This window comes from Triticum dicoccoides, chromosome 1B, assembly GCF_002162155.2.
Source record: "Triticum dicoccoides isolate Atlit2015 ecotype Zavitan chromosome 1B, WEW_v2.0, whole genome shotgun sequence".
NCBI classification, from domain to species: domain Eukaryota; kingdom Viridiplantae; phylum Streptophyta; class Magnoliopsida; order Poales; family Poaceae; genus Triticum; species Triticum dicoccoides.
Window position 1 is genome coordinate 445152811 of NC_041381.1, and position 18574 is coordinate 445171384.

The following is an 18574-nucleotide window of genomic DNA, read 5'->3' on the forward strand; positions in this document are numbered from 1 at the left end:
TATTGTACCAAGCTTTAGCATCAACCTTTAATGAGAACGGAAATAATTTGAGAATATAGTAATAGCGAATCTTCTCATCATGAGCAAAAAGGGTGGCTATATCATTCAACTTAGTAAGATGTGCCACAACAGTTTCAGTTTCATAACCATGGAAAGGATCAGATTCAACCAAAGCGATTAACTCTGGGTCGACATAGAATTCATAATCCTTATCATCAATAAAAATAGGTGAAGTAGCAAACTCAGGATCACATTCATTTTAGCATTCAGAGATCTTTCTTTATACTTGCATACTAATGTGTCTATATCATGTCTATCCTTACAAGCAAGAATATCTCTAGTTGCCTCCTCACTCATAGTGTAACCTTCCGGTACCTTTGGCAATTCATATCTAGGAGGACTAGTTCTAGTAGGTGTTTCAAGATTTTCAGTTTCAAGTTCATCATCAGATTCAACAATATCATGTTGTCTTACTCTAGCAATTTGTTCATCAAGAAATTCACCTAGTGGCACATCATCATCAAGCAAGGTACTAGCATCATCATGAGTAGCATTCATAGTAGAAGTACCATCATCAATAACTTGCGACATATCAGAATTAATAGCATGTGGTGGTGTTTCAAGTTTACTTATAACAGAAGGTGAATCAAAGGCAGAGTTGTATGGCAGTTCCTTACCTCCCCTCGTCTTAGAGGGAAAAATCTTAGTATTAGCATCCTTCAGATTCTTCATAGTGACAATATGATAATAATCCCAAGTGACTCAACAAATATAGCCATGCTCCCCGACAACGGTGCCAAAAAAGGTCTTGATAACCCACAAGTATAGGGGATCGCAATAGTTTTCGAGGGTAGAGTATTCAACCCAAATTTATAGATTCGACACAAGGGGAGCCAAAGAATATTTGAAGCTATTAGCAGATGAGTTGTCAATTCAACCACACCTGGAGATTAATTATCTGCAGCAAGGTGATTAGTAGCACAGTAATATGATAGTTTTGATGATAGCAACAGTAGCAACAGTGACGGTAACAGTGATATTGTAGCAATAACAATAGCAGTAGCAGTAGTAACTTAGCAAGAACAATATAAGATAAATTCGTAGGCATTGGATCGATGACTCGTTGGATGATATTCATCATGAGATAGTTATAACCTAGGGCGATACGACACTAGCTCCAGTTCATAAATATAATGTAGGCATGTATTATGTAAATAGTCATACGTGCTTATGGAAAGAACTTGCATGACATCTTTTGTCCTACCCTCCCGTGGCAGCGGGGTCCTATTGGAAACTAAGGGATATGAAGGCCTCCTTTTAATAGAGAACCAGAACAAAGCATTAGCACATGGTGAATACATGAACTCCTCAAACTACGGTCATCATCGGGAGTGGTCCAGACTATTGTCACTCCGGGGTTGCCGGATCATAACACGTAGTAGGTGACTATAACTTGCAAGATCGGATCTAGAACATGGATATAATGGTGATAACATAAACGGTTCAGATCTGAAATCATGGCACCCGGGCCCAAAGTGACAAGCATTAAGCATGGCAAAGTCATAGCAACATCAATCTCAGAACATAGTGAATACTAGGGATCAAGCCCTAACAAAACTAACTCGATTACATGATAAATCTCATCCAACTCCTCACCGACCAGTGAGCCTACGAAAGAATTACTCACTCCCGGTGGGGAGCATCATGGAATTGGCGATAGAGATGTGTTGGTGATGATGAAGATCGAAGATCCCCCTCTCCGGAGCCCCAAACGGACTCTAGATCTGGCCTCCCAATGAAGAACAGGAGACGGCGGCGGCTCTGTCTCATGAAACACGATAATTCTTTCTCCTTGATTTTTTCTGGAATAATGTGATTTTGTAGTGTCGGTTTCAGGGTCAGTGGGGCCACCAGGTGGGCAGCACCCACCTGGGCGTGCCTAGGGGGGCAGGAGCGCCCTGGTGGGTTGTGCCCACTGAGGGAGTCCTGGATTAGGGGGTCCTCGGACAGCCAGACTATATTCTTATGCCGTACTATTGGACTATGAAGATACAAGATTGAAGACTTTGTCCCATGTTCGGGTGGGACTCTCCTTTGCATGGAAGGCAAGCTTGGCAATTCAGATATGTTGATTCCCTTCTCTGTAACCGACTCTGTGTAACCCTAGCCCCCTCCAGTGTCTATATAAACCGGTGGGTTTAGTCCGTAGAGACAAGAACAATCATAATCATAAGCTAGCTTCTAGGGTTTAGCCTCTACGATCTCGTGGTAGATCAACTCTTGTAATACTCATATCATCAAGATCAATCGAGCAGGAAGTAGGGTATTGCCTCCATAGAGAGGGCCCGAACCTGGGTAAACATCGTGTCCCCTCCTGTTACCATTAGCCTTAGACGCACAGTTCGGGACCCCCTACCCGAGATCCCCCGGTTTTGACACCGACATTGGTTCTTTCATTGAGAGTTCCACTATGACGTCGAAAGAAGGTTTGATGGCTCGCCTTGTTATCAAGGACAACATCGCCTCCAGGGGAGCCCTGGCTTTAGGCCAAACCCTTCGACTAGGCGGCTTCGTCATGACCACCCGTTCGGCCGCCGCGCCGACGATGACTTCTTGGGTCATCGAAAACAGCCTCCACGTCAGCTCGGAATACGCCGAGCGGATGGATCCAATGGAACTTTCGTCCTTGAATGAGCTATTGGATTGCATCGCCGCCTTGGGAGTCGCTATGGACTATGATCGGATTGGGCTTAAACCCGATCAAAGAGAGATTAACTCTCTGTCGGTCACCCATGAAATAGCGGTGGTGGAGGAGCAATGCAGCGATTCTTCCTCTATTTTGAGGACAAACTATGTCCGGATTCCCGAGCTCTCCGAGCCGGATACCCATTCGCGGGAGGACATGACCCAAACTCTGAACTTAGAATCGGACAGCGGGCCAGAAAAATTGGGCAACATCCCAGAATCCGAACTACCAAGTTTGGAAGCTCCTCAGCCTCTGGGTCTCGGATGGGGTCAAGGTTCAGACTTAAATCCACCCACCCACCCAGATACAAGCGATCTTTCCCACATTAGACAACAATCCCAAGAGACAGTACATCACCTTTGAGCCAGATTCCTCCTTGCAATGAGCAAGGTTAAGGATTGTCATGAGGAAGACGCAATCTCATTCTTTTGCAAAAATTCCACGGACAAGGGAATCCTTAACGCCATAAGTAGCCATGACATATCACACTTCGCTGACTTGGGGGCTAGAGTACAGAAGTACTATGCGATGGAAAGCGCCTGGAAAACCCAGGCAAAATTCTGGGATCCTCCAGCTCTCACTAAATCCCTCGTACGAACCAAAAGGGTGCACTCTCACAGGTCACCTGATCCAATCACAAAGAAACCAAAGCCCACTACAGGGCATGGAACTGTATTGGAGGGATGGCTCAATAGGCCATGCAAAATTCACACCACACCGGATACCATACCAACACAAAGCCTTAGAGCATGTTGGATACTTTGGCAGGTGGCCAAGAGCGGCAAGGATCTCCTCATTAACAATACTGCAGAGCATCATCCCGCAGAAAACAACAATACAGTGTTGAAAGTCTTCGAGACTTTCTCCTCGAATAACAGGCGCAGGAGAGCACTCCGCGGCCTCGCCGAAGTCTGCCACATCACAGCAATAAATCCCTAGAACGACACGGCTATAACCTTTAACGCCAGTGATGAACCTCAATTCCGAACAGTCCGAGCACCAGCCGCTTTGGTCCTTAGTCCAATTGTAGACGGCTACCGGCTCACTAAAGTACTCATGGACGGCGGCAGCGGATTAAACCTCATCTGCGAGGAAACTCTCAACAAAATGGAAGTAGACAAGAGCTGCATTGAGCAAAGCAGCATGACCTTCCGAGGGATTATCCTTAGTTGGGAGGCACGATGTGCGGGGAAAATCACACTCGATGTGGTATTCGGCACGTCGGAAATTTACAGGTCCTAAGAAATAACATTCCAAGTGGCCCCATTCAGTAGTGGATACCACGCCCTTTTAGGCGGGATGCATTCGCAAGCTTCCAAGCTATACCCCATTATGGGTACATGAAGCTCAAGATGCCCGGTCCCAACGGAATCATCACTCTAGCCAGTGATCTGGACATAGCACTTCACGCCAAAAATAAAACTGCCGCTCTGGCCCTTGAGGCATTATCCGAAGCCCTGCGGCCGAAGAATTAACTGCATTATGCTCCATAATGGATAGGGACGATGTGATACTCGATAAACGATCCAAGTCCACCTCTTACAAACCAGCGGACGAAATTGTCAAATTCCAAGTCCACCCAATGAACTCTACAAAAAGAGCAGCCATCGGGGCACAGCTGAACCCCACAATCGACGCTGCACTGCGGGTGTTCTTACGCGAGAACTGGGACATCTTCGCCTGGCACCCTTCAGATATGCCAGGGATCCCACGCAGGCTGGCAGAGCATAGCCTCAACATATTGAAGGGATACAAGCCGGTCAAGCAGACACTACGGCGCTTTTCATAGCCTAAACGGCAAGCTATGGGAGAGGAGCTAGCCAAGTTACTCGAAGCCGGTTTCATCAAAGAAATAAAACACCCGGACTGGCTAGCAAACCTCGTGATGGTACCAAAGAAGGATAAATCCTGGCGCCTATGTGTCGATTTCAAGGACCTCAATAAGGCTTGCCCCAAGGATCCCTTCCCTCTCCCCCGCATTGATCAAATCATTGACGCTACCGCAGGACACGACTCATTGTGCTTCCTTGACGCATACTTTGGATACCATCAAATCAAGATGGCGGAGTCCGATCAAGCCGCAACGGCATTCATCACTCCATACGGCCCTTTCTGTTTCAACACCATGCCTTTCAGGCTGAAAAACGTCGGTGCAACCTACCAACACATGATTCAGACATGCCTGGAAAAACAAATCAGCAAAATAGTTGAGGCATACGTGGACGATGTGGTCATCAAGACCAGGCACATCGAATCTTTAATAGAGGACCTGAGGCTCATGTTCGACAACCTCCGAACATATGACATCAAGCTCAATTCGGAAAAATGTGTTTTTGGAGTTCCCGCTGGAAAGCTCCTGGGCTTCATCATTTCCAACAGAGGAATTGAAGCAAACCCGGCTAAAATCCGAGCTTTGTCACAGTTGGCTACCCCAACAGACCTCAAGAAAATCCAGAAATTAACTGGATGCGTGGCTGCCTTAAGCCGCTTTATCTCTCGATTGGGAGAAAAGGCACTACCCCTTTATTGCCTTCTTCGACGCACCGAACATTTCGAGTGGACGGATGTGGCTACGGCCGGACTGGAAGAAATAAAGTCCCTCTTGGCCAGCAACCCAATCCTGGCCGCACCGAACATCGGCGAACCCATGTTGTTATATATAGCTGCAACACACCAAGTTGTAAGCGCAGTGCTCGTCGTCGAATGAGAGGAGGACGGACATAAGTTCCCACTTCAAAAGCCGGTATACTACATATCCACTGTCCTCACACCATGCAAATCACGGTACCCACATTATCAAAAGATAGCATACGCGGTCTTCATGGCATCCTAGAAACTACGACACTACTTTCAAGAGTGTTCAGTCACGGTGGCATCCGAAGTACCACTCAATGATATAATAAATAACCACGATGCCACAGGCCGGATTGCTAAGTGGTCCATTGAGCTCCTCTCATTCGACATTATATATAAACCACGGCGAGCCATTAAATTGCAAGTACTTGCTGACTTCGTCGCCGAATGGATAGAAGCTGAACTCCCTAAAGAGTACGATGCATACTCCAATTGGATCATGCACTTTGACGACTCTAAGATGCTGGCTGGTCTGGGAGCGAGCGTTGTCTTGACCTCCCCCACCGGAGATACAGTCCAATACATACTCCAAATACTATACACACAGTCCAACAATGCAGCCGAATACGAGGCTCTGTTGCACGGTATTAGGATGGCGGTCTCCATGGGCATCCAACGCCTAGAAGTGTGTGGGGATTCGAACCTTGCAATATCCCAAATAAATGGAGACTTCAACGCCAAGGACCCAAAAATGGCGGCTTACCGTCATGTCGTCCTTAAAATGTCAGCTCAATTCGAGGGGCTTGAATTTCATCATGTGGTTCCAGAAAATAACCAAGCGGAGGATATCCTTGCCTGCATCGGCACTAAGCGCGACCCTGTCCCACCCAACATATTCCTGGAAAGGCTATTCAAGCCATCTGTGGTGTGGCAAGGGGAGACCAGCAATACTAGTCCGGATCAGACCACAACCCCAGATCCCAAACACACTGACACAATCAGAGCCCCCGTCACTAAAATAACACCTTCGACCCATCTAATCATGGCTATCATTGCCCCGTGGACTGAACCCTTCTTAGCCTACCTAAATAGGCAAGAACTCCTCGAGGACCAAATGAGGCACGTTGCATTATGCGGCGCTCTAAAGCCTACAAGGTCCACGAGGGAGAGCTTTATAAGAAAAGCGCTACCGGAGTACTTCAAAGATGTATCTCTGAAGAGGAAGGGCGGCAGCTCTTGGCTGAAATTCATGTTGGACTCGGCGGCCACCACACCGCTGTCGGTGTCAAAACCGGCGGATCTCGGGTAGGGGGTCCTGAACTGTGCGTCTAAGGCTGATGGTAACAGGAGGCAGGAGACACAATGTTTTACCTAGGTTTGGGCCCTCTCGATGGAGATAATACTCTACTTCCTGCTTGATTGATCTTGATGATATGAGTATTACAAGAGTTGATCTACCACGAGATCATAGAGGCTAAACCCTAGAAGCTAGCTTATGATTATGATTGTTGTTCTACGGACTAAACCCTTTGGTTTATATAGACACCGAAGGGGGCTAGGGTTACACAGAGTCGGTTATAGAGAAGAAGATCTATCATCTGAATTGCCAAGCTTGCCTTCCACGCAAAGGAGAGTCCCATTCGGACACGGGACGAAATCTTCAATCTTGTATCTTCATAGTCCAACAGTCCGGACAAAGTATATAGTCCGGCTATCTGGATACCCCCTTATCCAGGACTCCCTCAGTAGCCCTTGAACCAGGCTTCAATGACGATGAGTCCGGCGTGCAGATTGTCTTCGGCATTGCAAGGCGGGTTCCATCTCCGGATACTCCAAGGTAAATTTTGAACACTTAAGTCGTGTCCGACTCTGTAAGACAAATTTCACATACCACCGTAGAGAGAACAATAATCCACAAATCTGATCTGCTGACAACTCTTCGTTGCGTGACATCACACCATGGCCCGGCCATTATTCGAATCGTTTTTTACAACCGGCTACCGCACACATTGTGAGGCGGTTTCTTTGTCATGTCTTGTCGAAGCAAAGATCGTGTCCCTCTTATCGCGGGATCCTCATCAATACGGGTATGGGTAACCCAACCGAGCCATCAATCGTAGTGCTTGGAAAATGAGTAATTTCGACGAGCAAGTGGGGAGGCGCACATTTTTTCACCGCCTTTATAAAGGGATAAGGATCTCCTTCTTTCACCCACGCCTTCTTCCTCCTATGCTCATCCATTCTTGCACTCTCGAGCACCAGCGCCCAAGTTCTCACCTTCTCCGTAGGACCATTCGCAGCATGTCCGGAGTGGGAGGCAAGTGGATGGCCTCCTCCATTACAGAGGAGGATATCACCAAGCTTCGGGTGGCCGGATACCTGGCCGAAAACATTGCGCACAGGCTTCCGGCGGAGGGACAGATCACCCCCACCCCAAAGTCTCGGGAGAGAGTAGTATTCCTCCCTCATTTCATCCGTGGACTAGGATTTCCACTCCACCCGTTCGTCCGCGGGCTCATGTATTACTATGGGCTAGATTTCCATGATCTAGCCCCAAATTTCGTCCTCAACATCTCGGCGTTCATCGTTGTGTGCGAGGCCTTCCTCCGCATCAGGCCCCACTTCGGCATGTGGCTGAAAATCTTCTACGTGAAGCCAGAGATCGTTAGCGGCCAGCAGGCGGAGTGCAGAGCCACCATGGTGGGCAGAATGCCCAACGTTACATGGCTTGACGAATCCTTTGTGGAGACTGTGAAAGGGTGTCAATCAGGGTGGTTCTACATCACCGAGCCGCACAACGCCAATTGGGTGGCGGCCCCCAAATTCCGATCCGGAATCCCCATGCGTCTCACCTCTTGGGAAAAGAAGGGTCTGGCCTGGGGCGAACCTGTGGAGCTGACCGGAGTCGAGACCTGCATCAAAAGTATGAGGGACAGGAAGATCAAGCTTGTCAACATGGTCTAGGTCATGCTCGTCTGTCGGATCCTCCGGTGTCAAAGACGGGCATTCAATATGAGGGAGTTCGATCCGGCCGAACACCAGATGCTGCATGAGCTCTTCGACACGATGCATAAGGACGTCTGGAAGGTGATGTTCAAGACCGGCAAAGTTCCTCATCCCACTTCCGAGGACCGCAGACTCAGCGCAAAGCGCCTTGCCAATCCAGTAAGTCCTCTGAGTATCACAAGGTGTATCTTTCCCAATGTGTTCGTGGGAGGACTTTAAGTCATCATACTGACAAAACGGGGTTATGTGGAGATGGTGGAGCGGGTCGACTGTCCGGCTCCGCTACCTGAAGATCCAGCGACCACACTCCTGACGGCGATGCTGGCTCCGGCGCCTTACAAGGTGCCGGAGAAGAAGGCCACGGGGAACAGGAAGGGTCTCTGGCGCGAGGTCGCACCAGACGCCTCCCCCGAAGACGACGAGGCGCACTCCTCCCACGAAGGGGAGGAGAAGAAGAGGAAGGCCGCCCCATATGGGGAGGCCGGCAGGTCCAAGAAAGCGGCAGCGGGGACCAGGAAAGGTCTCCGGTGCAAGGTCGTGATAGACTCGTCGTCCGAGGACGCCGAGGCAGTTTCCTCCCATGAAGACAGGGGGAAACATGAAGAAATGCCCCCTCCCCGCACTGGGGAGGAGAAGAAAAGGAAATCCGCCCCACAGTGGGAGGCTAGGACGCCGAAGAAGGGAAAGGCATCCCTTCCGGATCACTCCACCATGGCCGCCTACAACGAGGAGGAGTGGCTGCCCAGGGGCAAGCTCTGGGCGAGGTCGTAAGTATCCGCACTCTGTAATACCTTCCGTGCGACTTTAACCTCATAGTTTGTAATAACACCAAACACGTGTATGCAGTCCGGCCGGGTCCAATCTCGGGGTATCCTCTTCGGATGGGTCCTTGAGTGAGTCGGTGATGGATTCACTCCTGACGGCCACCTCCCCACGACCTGCGGACGACACTGAGGTGTTGTCCCAAGGGATACCAGAGCAGGGGGTGACGGTTCTGGAGACGCCCCAAGGCAAAATCCCAGACGCTGGGCACATGGGGGGTAATATCCCCATGGATTATGCGGACGGGAGCCACAGCAAGTCTGGCTCCCCGCCGGTTACTGTATCGGAGCCTCCTCAGGTTCCGGATTCAAGTGGGCAGCCCCTCGCTAAGGAGGGCGAGTCGGCCGTGCCGATGACCTCCGCCCAGCCGGAGGCATCGAATAATTTGCTGGAAGTGCTTCGCGGCGCTTCCATTGATGAAGAGCACCGTACTCTTATGAGTACGGTGATTGAGAAGGTCCGGTCCGCCAAAAGCGGATTGATCGAAGCCTGTACCAGCCTCCTAACAGGCTTTGAGGTAAGTAATGAAAAGTGTGAGAAAATATCACCCGATAGACAGTAGCTCCTAATACTCTGTTTGGTGTTCAGAAAGAAAAGCCAAACGGAGGGTCAATTTGTAATCCACAGGAGTCTGACAGTACTTGTCTATGTTAATAAGCAGGCGTTGCTGCTGACCGCCGCTGCTCGCGCAGCTGAGGTTGCCGGACTCACGCAGGACCTGGGGTAGGCCGAAGAAGAGCTTGGCCTCGTGAAGAGGCAGCTCGAGGAGAACAAAGGTAAGTGATACCCCGTCCGTGTGTCATGTAGAGGAGAAAAATTGATGATTCTAACAAAAAGAATCATGATTTTTAATAGGGGCTACGACCGAAGTGGCGGCCCTGAAGAAGGCGATGTCCAAGGCCGAAGCCAAGGCGGCCACAGAGCGCACCGAGCGTGAAAAGCAAGATGCTCGGGTGGGGGAGGTACAGCAAGAGCTCTAGGAGTTCAGCAAGAAGTTCGAGTCCTTGGAGCATGACTTCAAGACGCAAGCATCCGAGCTTGCCAAAGCCCTTGAGAGAGCGAAAGATGCCAAGGCCGAAGCCCAAAAGGCCCTCCAGGAAATCCAGGCGGCCAAGAAGATAGCGGCGGGTAAGGCATTCATTATGCAAAGCAAGCATGTGGAGGAGACATTTCTTTTACTCACCTGCATTCGAAGCTCTCCAGGGGCATTCGCAGATCTGCCACACAGCATATCGGATGCCGTTGAGTTCTACCGTGCCGAAGAGGGGAGCTCGGCGGAGAAGCTGTTCTGGTCCCAGTATACTAGAGCCGAACACCCAAATGTCTCTGAGTGACCAACTGAAGCAATTGGTTGAACTCCACAGGGCGGCCGAACTGGCCATGAAGGACCTCATAGTCCGGATGTGGCCTGGTGAACCCCTGCCCGACAGCTACTTTGGCCTTATAAAGCGGATGGTAAGTGTCTGTTCGTGGATTGAAGTTATCAAGCAGTCCGTCTGCATTGAGGGTGCCCGCCGGGCCTTTGCCCGTGTGAAGATGCATTGGGCCAAATTGGATGCTGAGAAGCTAGTGAAGTATGGACCCCCGGAGGGTAAGGAGCATTACTACCCCGAGAAATATTATGATGGTGTTATGAAAGGCGCTCGCCTTGTGGCCGATGAATGCACCAAGAACTTAATCTTTGAGTGAATGTACTCATGTCATTTTTGTAATATGAGAATGACTTTGTTTGCGCTATATAACGCTTTGTTGATTTAAAATATTACCTTCTGTGCAGCCGTTTATAAAATTCTGAAAGTAGGCCAGTCGTCGGCTTCCGCCCCCCGTGTAGCTAGTACTAGGGTGTTCGTGGAAAATCCAAACACTCTTTATCCAAGTTTTTGGTCCTTTAAGGAGGTGTTTGGCGCAGCGAACAAGGAAATCGGACTATGCGGCTTTATAACTCTCACTTGGCCATAGAAGTCTATAATTTTAAATTTCGGCGAAGCTCCTAGTATTCGGAAGGCCGAACTGGGGCGCTATACACACCTAAATCAAACAAGGTCGATTCCTCGCCTTAAGAGGAAAAAAATCTTTAAGGATTTAGTACCTCTCGAACAGCGACCAGCTCTCGCCGCATCATGACAGTCAGTTTTTGGCTTTCTCTACTGAGGTGCTCGTCCGGAAGAACTGGGACACAATCGTAGTAGTTCTCCCTGCGCTACCTTAGCCGATATAATGTAACATAAGGTACCAAAACAAGGGAGCCGGGCTAACCCAACTATTGACCCAAGACATGATTCGGAGCTGATGCATATAATGTTATAAGTTCGGGGTGCCGCACTGTCGAAAGTGTTCGAACTTTTCTTGCCATGTTATGGGGCTCAATAAAAAGCCAATGGCAAACTGATCGTACCAAAGTGTACGGATGCGATATGAAATAAATATTCAAGGGAAAATATGAAGATAGTAATAAGAAGCTGACGCTGTATACTATTTCCCATTGTTATTTGGATAATACGGCAAGGCGTATGTGTACAATTAATGCGTTAAGTAGAAACAAATAGGACTATTTGACATGTCCTGTCCAACGGCAGGCTGCATGTGGGTATGTAAAATAGGTATAACGATCAATGACAGAGACCACCTGGGTATTCCCTTGTGTGCAAAGCCTCTTGCCTCCTTGGTGTTCCCTCTTGTGATGAGTCCGATGGTCCGGTTCTCTGAAGGGGCTGCCCGAAAGTAGGGTCCTGGAAGAAAGAAAGAAGAAGGGTATGCGGTCCTCGTGGCGGCTGGACCGCACTGTGGGCTGCATCATCGACTCGCCTCCACCTATGCCCATGGTATTTTGAGTGCATAGTTGTGTACGTGTGGCACAAATGCCGCCTGAATGGGGCTGGGGCGGAGGCCGGATTGCTAATCAAGCTCTTGGCGTGCCTGAAGATCCTGTTGCAGGGTGCTCCGGACTCGCTTGACGGTGTTCGGGGTTGTCATTGCCGAATGGGTTGTCTGTCAAAGAAGGTTGCTTTGCACTTCCGCCGTGAGGGCCGCAGTGTGCTCTTCCATACGGAGGGAGCGGTCTGTGTTTCCATTGACTGTTATAACCCCGTGAGGTCCTAGCATCTTGATCTTAAGGTATGCATAGTGAGGTACTGCATTGAATCGAGCGAACGCGGTTCGTCCAAGTAGTGCATGATAGCCACTATGGAAAGGGACGATATCAATGATTAATTCCTCGCTTCGGAAGTTATCCAGAGATCCGAAGACCACTTCTAGTGTTATTGAGCCCGTACAGCGGGCCTCTACCCCTGGAATTACACCTTTAAAGGTGGTTTTGGTGGGTTTGATCCGTGAGGGATCGATGCCCATTTTGCGCACTGTGTCCTGATAAAGCAGGTTCAGGCTACTGCCACCGTCCATAAGGACTCGCGTGAGATGGAATCCATCGATGATTGGGTAAAGGACCAATGTGGCTGAGCCGCCGACGGATGCTGGTAGGATGGTCCCTACGATCGAAGGTGATCGGACAGGATCACCATGGGTTGAACTTTGGGGTGACTGGCTCCATTGCATAGACGTCCCTAAGTGCACGCTTTCGTTCCCGTTTGGGAATGTGGGTGGCATAGATCATGTTTACCATTTTCACCTAGGGGGGGGGGATTTCTTCTGTCTCCCAGTGTTCCGACGCCGGGGCTCCTCGTCATCATTGTTGTGCAGCCCCTTGTCCTTGTTTTCGGCATTCAACTTGCCGGCCTGTTTGAACACCCACCAATCTTTGTTAGTGTGATTTGCTGGTTTGTCGGGGGTGCCGTGAATCTGGCACGAGCGGTCGAGTATGCGGTCCAGACTGGACAATCCTGGATTGTTTCTTTTGAACGGCTTTTTCCGCTGACCGGATTTTGAGTTGCTGAATCCGGCATTGACTGTCATATCTTCGGCGTTGTCACCATTATTCCGACGCTTATGTCTATTGCGACGTGGCTTTCCGTTACTGTCGCGGACATCTGAAGTGCTGGAGTTTCTTGGCGTGGTGCTACTGCAAGCCAGCCAGCTGTCCTCGCCCGCGCAAAAGCGGGTCATGAGTGTCATGAGGGCCGCCATGGACTTCGGTTTTTCTTGGCCGAGGTGTCGGACGAGCCACTCATCGCGGATACTATGCTTGAAGGCTGCCAGGGCCTCGGCATTCGGACAGTTGACAATTTGGTTCTTTTTAGTTAGGAACCGAGTCCAGAATTTCCTGGCTGACTCTCCGGGCTGTTGGGTAATGTGAATTAAGTCATCAACATCCGGTGGTCGCATGTAAGTGCCTTGGAAGTTGTCGAGGTATGCGTCCTCAAGATTTTCCCAACTGCCGATGGAGTTCGCCGGCAGGCTATTCAGCCAATGTCTCGCTGGTCCTTTAAGCTTAAGGGGGAGATACTTGATGGCATGTAGATCATCACCGCGAGCCATGTGAATGTGGAGAAGGAAATCTTCTATCCATACCGCGGGGTCTGTTGTGCCATTGTATGATTCGATGTTGATGGGTTTAAACCCTTTTGGGAATTCATGATCCATTACTTCATCGGTGAAGCAGAGGGGGTGTGTGGCCCCTCTGTGCCGGGCTATGTCACGATGCAGTCTGACTAAGTCTGGTTGGATATGTTCGGCCTGGCCAGACTTATTATTAGCGTATTCGGCATGACGGTCATCGTCATGTGCTGTGGCGCGCGTAGATCGATCTTGGTTGTCCTGCATTGTTTTCCAATATGTCTCGTAGGTCCTGTGTATTGCCCCGGGCCGTAGTGAACTGGCATGGGGGTGCGGGCTGGTATTCGGTCTGATACGCCATTTTATCCTGGCCACGAGGTGGCCGGTCAGCCTCGTCTTGTGATGGTAGTGTAGGCTCTACGGCCTCCTCCTCTAGTTGAGGTAGCAACTTGTGCTTTGGGTAACCCTTGGTGGGGAGCCCGAGTCCGTATTCCTCGGCCGCCAGGACCTCGTTCCATCTATCTGCGAGCAGATCTTGATTATCTTGGAGCTGCTGCTACTTCTTTTTCAGGCTTCTTGCAGTGGCTATAAGCCGGCCCTTAAAGTCCTCCTGCTCTATTGGATCTTCGGAGGGAGGCATATAGTTTTCATCCTCCACGTATCCGTCCGTCGCCTGTTCCTCTGGGCTGACCTGCCCGTGTTCCTATTTGGCATGTTCAAAGGTAGGCTGATCAGTATTGTATTCCTCTTCGGCACCATCTGGGTTCTTTTCTTCTCCTATGCCGGTATTGCTATGGCGGAGCTTAGAGCGATGCTGATGACGCCCATGCTTTGGTTTCTTCCCTAAGGGGTTATCTTCTGTTGCCTCATCGCCATTGTTTTCTTTGGGGGTGTCCACCATGTATATATCATACGAAGAGGTGGTTGTCCAACGCCCTGTGGTCGGTGGTTCCTGTTCTTCTCCCGCATTGTCGTCTATACCGTCGATGTCTTCGGAGACGAAGTCAAGCATGTCGGTCAAATCATTGATAGTGGCTATTAAGTGGGTGGTGGGTGGGTAACTAATTTCTTCGTCGCCTGCTTCCCACTCGAGCCGGACATAGTTCGGCCAGGAATCTCCAGATAGAGAGAGAGAGACCTTAATGAATTTAGCACATCGCCAAAGGGGTGTGCTGAAAGATATCCGCGGTGGTGAACTCCATTACTGGAGCACAATCAGACTCGATGGGCCCGGGCGCGTGCGATTCGAAACCCAAATCCGGACACAGGTCCGGGGGTCCGGTGATGCAGTTTCCCTTAATGCTGGAGTCTGTGTTCGGCTCTACCGCCAAAGAGTATGCGGCCTCCGTGGCGGGGTCCATCCACCCATCCTCGGACGATGCGTTCTGCCTCGGATTTAGGTCTGGAGCAGCTGCAGGGGCGATATCCCGAATACTGTCCGACAGCAGATTTAAGTCGTGCTCGTCGTGACTTTTCAGCGCTCCTGATATAGGCCCGAATCCATTGAAGATCAAGTCTCCGCGGATATCGGCCGTGTAATTCAAGTTGCCGAACTTGACCTGATGGCCAGGGGCGTAGCTGTCGATCTGCTCCAGATGGCCAAGCAAGTTGGCCCACAGTGCGAAGCCACCGAACACGAAGATCTGTCTAGGGAGAAAAGTCCCGCCCTGGACTGTGTTGTTGAAGGTTGAGGGAGTCATCGAGCCTTACCGCGACGACACAGAGGAACTCTCAATTGAAGCACCAATGTCGGTGTCAAAACCGGCGGATCTCGGGTAGGGGGTCCCGAAATGTGCATCTAAGGCTGATGGTAACAGGAGGCAGGAGACACAATGTTTTACTCAGGTTCGGGCCCTCTCGATGGAGGTAATACCCCACTTCCTTCTTGATTGATCTTGATGATATGAGTATTACAAGAGTTGATCTACCACGAGATTGTAGAGGCTAAACCCTAGAATCTAGCCTATGATTATGATTGTTGTTCTACGGACTAAACCCTCCAGTTTATATAGACACCGGAGGGGGTTAGGGTTACATAGAGTCGGTTACAGAGAAGGAGATCTATCATCCGAATTGCCAAGCTTGCCTTCCACGCAAAGGAGAGTCCCATCCGGACACGGGACGAAATCTTCAATCTTGTATCTTCATAGTCCAACAGTCCGGCCAAAGTATATAGTCCGGCTATCCGGATACCCCCTTATCCAGGACTCCCTCAGCCGCAGCTCAGGCCCTTGTAAGCAAGGCCTTCCGTACAGGTTTCTACTGGCCGACAACCCGAGCAGACGCACATGACCTCGTCCAACATTGCGTCAGTTGCCAGCTCTTCGCCAACCAAAGCCACATGCCGCCCACTGCTCTCCAAACAATCCGCATAACTTGGCCCTTTGCGGTGAGGGGGCTCGATATGGTCGGACCGCTTAAAGAAGGAAGCCATAAGAAAAAATACTTGTTGGTCATGGTGGATAAATTCACCAAATGGATTGAGGCCAAACCAGTTAAAATGGTCGAATCCGTACCAGTGATAGACTTCATTTCAGGGGTCGTGTACCGTTATGGTGTCCCCCATAGCATCATCACTGATAATGGCTCCAACTTCACAGCCGATGAGGTGAAAACTTGGTGGGGAAACATGGGCATTAAGCTCGATTACGCCTCCGTATATCACCCCCAAACAAACGGTCAAGTCGAACAAGCAAATGGTCTTATTATGAGCGGCATCATACCCAGACTAGTGCGATCTCTGAAGGAATCAGACACACACTGGTCGAGGAGCTCGACTCCGTACTATGGGGGCTGCGAACCACGCCAAATCGCACTGCCGCATACACACCATTCTTCATGGTGTACGGTGCAGAGGCGGTATTGCCCTGCGATATCATTCATGACTCACCTCGAGTGCACATGTATGAAGAGAGAGAAGTCGAGCTTGATCGGCAGGACAGTTTAGATGCCCTGGAGGAGGAGCGCGATGTCGCAAAAGCCTGTTCCGCATTATATCAGCAACAGGCTCGCAGGTATCAAAGCAGAGAAGTACGGGCCAAAACTTATAACATTGGCGAACTCGTTCTACGCCTACCAGAGAAGAAAAAGGACAAGCTCAAGCCCAAGTGAGAGGGTCCCTTCATCATCGATAAAGTTCTCATCGGAGGAGCGTACTGCCTGCGTGATGCATCAGATAATCGACTCGAGCCGAACCCATGGAACGCGGACAGACTCCTAAGATTCTATGCTAGCGCCGAACTCTGTGTTCGTCTCCTTCCCTCCACCTTTTTTTTATTTAGTTATATCCTCTCTCTTTATTTTTATAGCTCTAAGGCTCTACGTGTGACTCGACTACACACTCTTGATGCGCTAAATCCTCAAGTATGCGCGCTCACTGAAAGCACAAGTGCTCCCTAGGTGATTTTGGTAATTAATGTCAACATATCTCTTGTTGGACTAACACTTTTACCTAGTATATTTTCAGATAAGTTCAACAATGAAGTGGCATGAACTAAAAGATGTGGAACCCCTTCAAGATGCTAAGGACAAGCATTGGCTCGAGCTTCAAGCTCAAGACTCTACATTTTATATTTTAGTGATCCAATATCACATTGAGTCTATAGGAAAAGCCAATACTATCAAGGATGAAAGTGCAATCATGCCCTTAATCATATTTTGATGTTGATGACAACACATATGCTAGGGACTAATCATGTTTATCAAGTATATCTCACGATTATGTCTCAAGGACCGTGTGCATGGATCATGACTAGGGACAAAAAGCATATAACTCAAGAATGGAGATACAAGACATTGACCTCATTTATGGTTTGTTCTTGAGTATAGGGATCCCGCACTATTAAGAGGGGATCGTTGGATTTAGTGAAAAACTTGCTCAAAAGCCACTGTTCCTATACTTTGCCTCCGGACGTCCGGTGCTCTACGGACGTCCGGTCCCTCTCAGCTGCCCGGACGTTTGGCTCCTTCCGGTCGTCCGGTGTTCCTTTACAGTATGATTTTTACGGATATCTGGAACTCTCCAGACGTCCGGTACTTTCACAACAGAACCTTTTTTACGGATTTCCGGACTCTCTGGTCGTCCGTGCTCCGGATGTCCGTGTCCTATACACTGGGCCATGGCTCACAGTTTCACAACGGCCGGTCGTCCGATGACTGTCGGACGTCCGGACCTATTTGTGCCTCTGGACGTCCGATGTTCTCCGGACGTCCGACCTATCTTGTGCACTTATGTTCTCCAAACGGTCACCTTTCCTCACCTACTATATATATATATCACTTTCCCTTCCACGGGATAAGGTTGACCATTCACTTTAAGCCTACCAAGAACACTCCTCACTCTCTCTCTCATTCACCTACACCAAATCCTAGATCCCCAAGTGTTCTAGGAGCATTTGAGAGAAGTTCTCCAATCAAGTGATAGATCCACTCCTTCCCCTTCTTTGCACCAAAGGAATTTGTGATTTGAGCAAGTTTTGAGCTTCCCCAATCGTTCTTGTTACTCTTGGAGGTTGGAGACTCCTAGGCGGTAGGAGTCATTCGGAGAGGAATCAAACTTTGTGATTACCCTCGGAAAAGTTTGTGAGGGTTTGGAGACCACCCCAAGGTCTACCACTAATGGTTGAGAAACGCCTCTGTGGTGTTGTCTCAAAGGGAGAATAGGGTGAGCCTTCATGGTGTTGGTGTGCCTTCGTGCTAACATCCACCTCTCTAACGGTGACTAGCTTCCCTCCAAGGAAGTGAACATCGGCATACATCCTCGTCTCCCGGAGTTGTGGTTATTCCTAACCCTAACTCTCTACTTGTGGTTACTTGTCTCTTTTCACTTACGTATACCATATTGTGCTTGTTAACTTGCGTGCTTGTGTTACTTGCTTAGTATTTAGTACTCACTTGCAATTGTTAGGCTCACCTTCATATTCCGCACTATTGCCTAAAATTGCTAAGTAATAATTAAAATTAGTAGTTGTACCTATT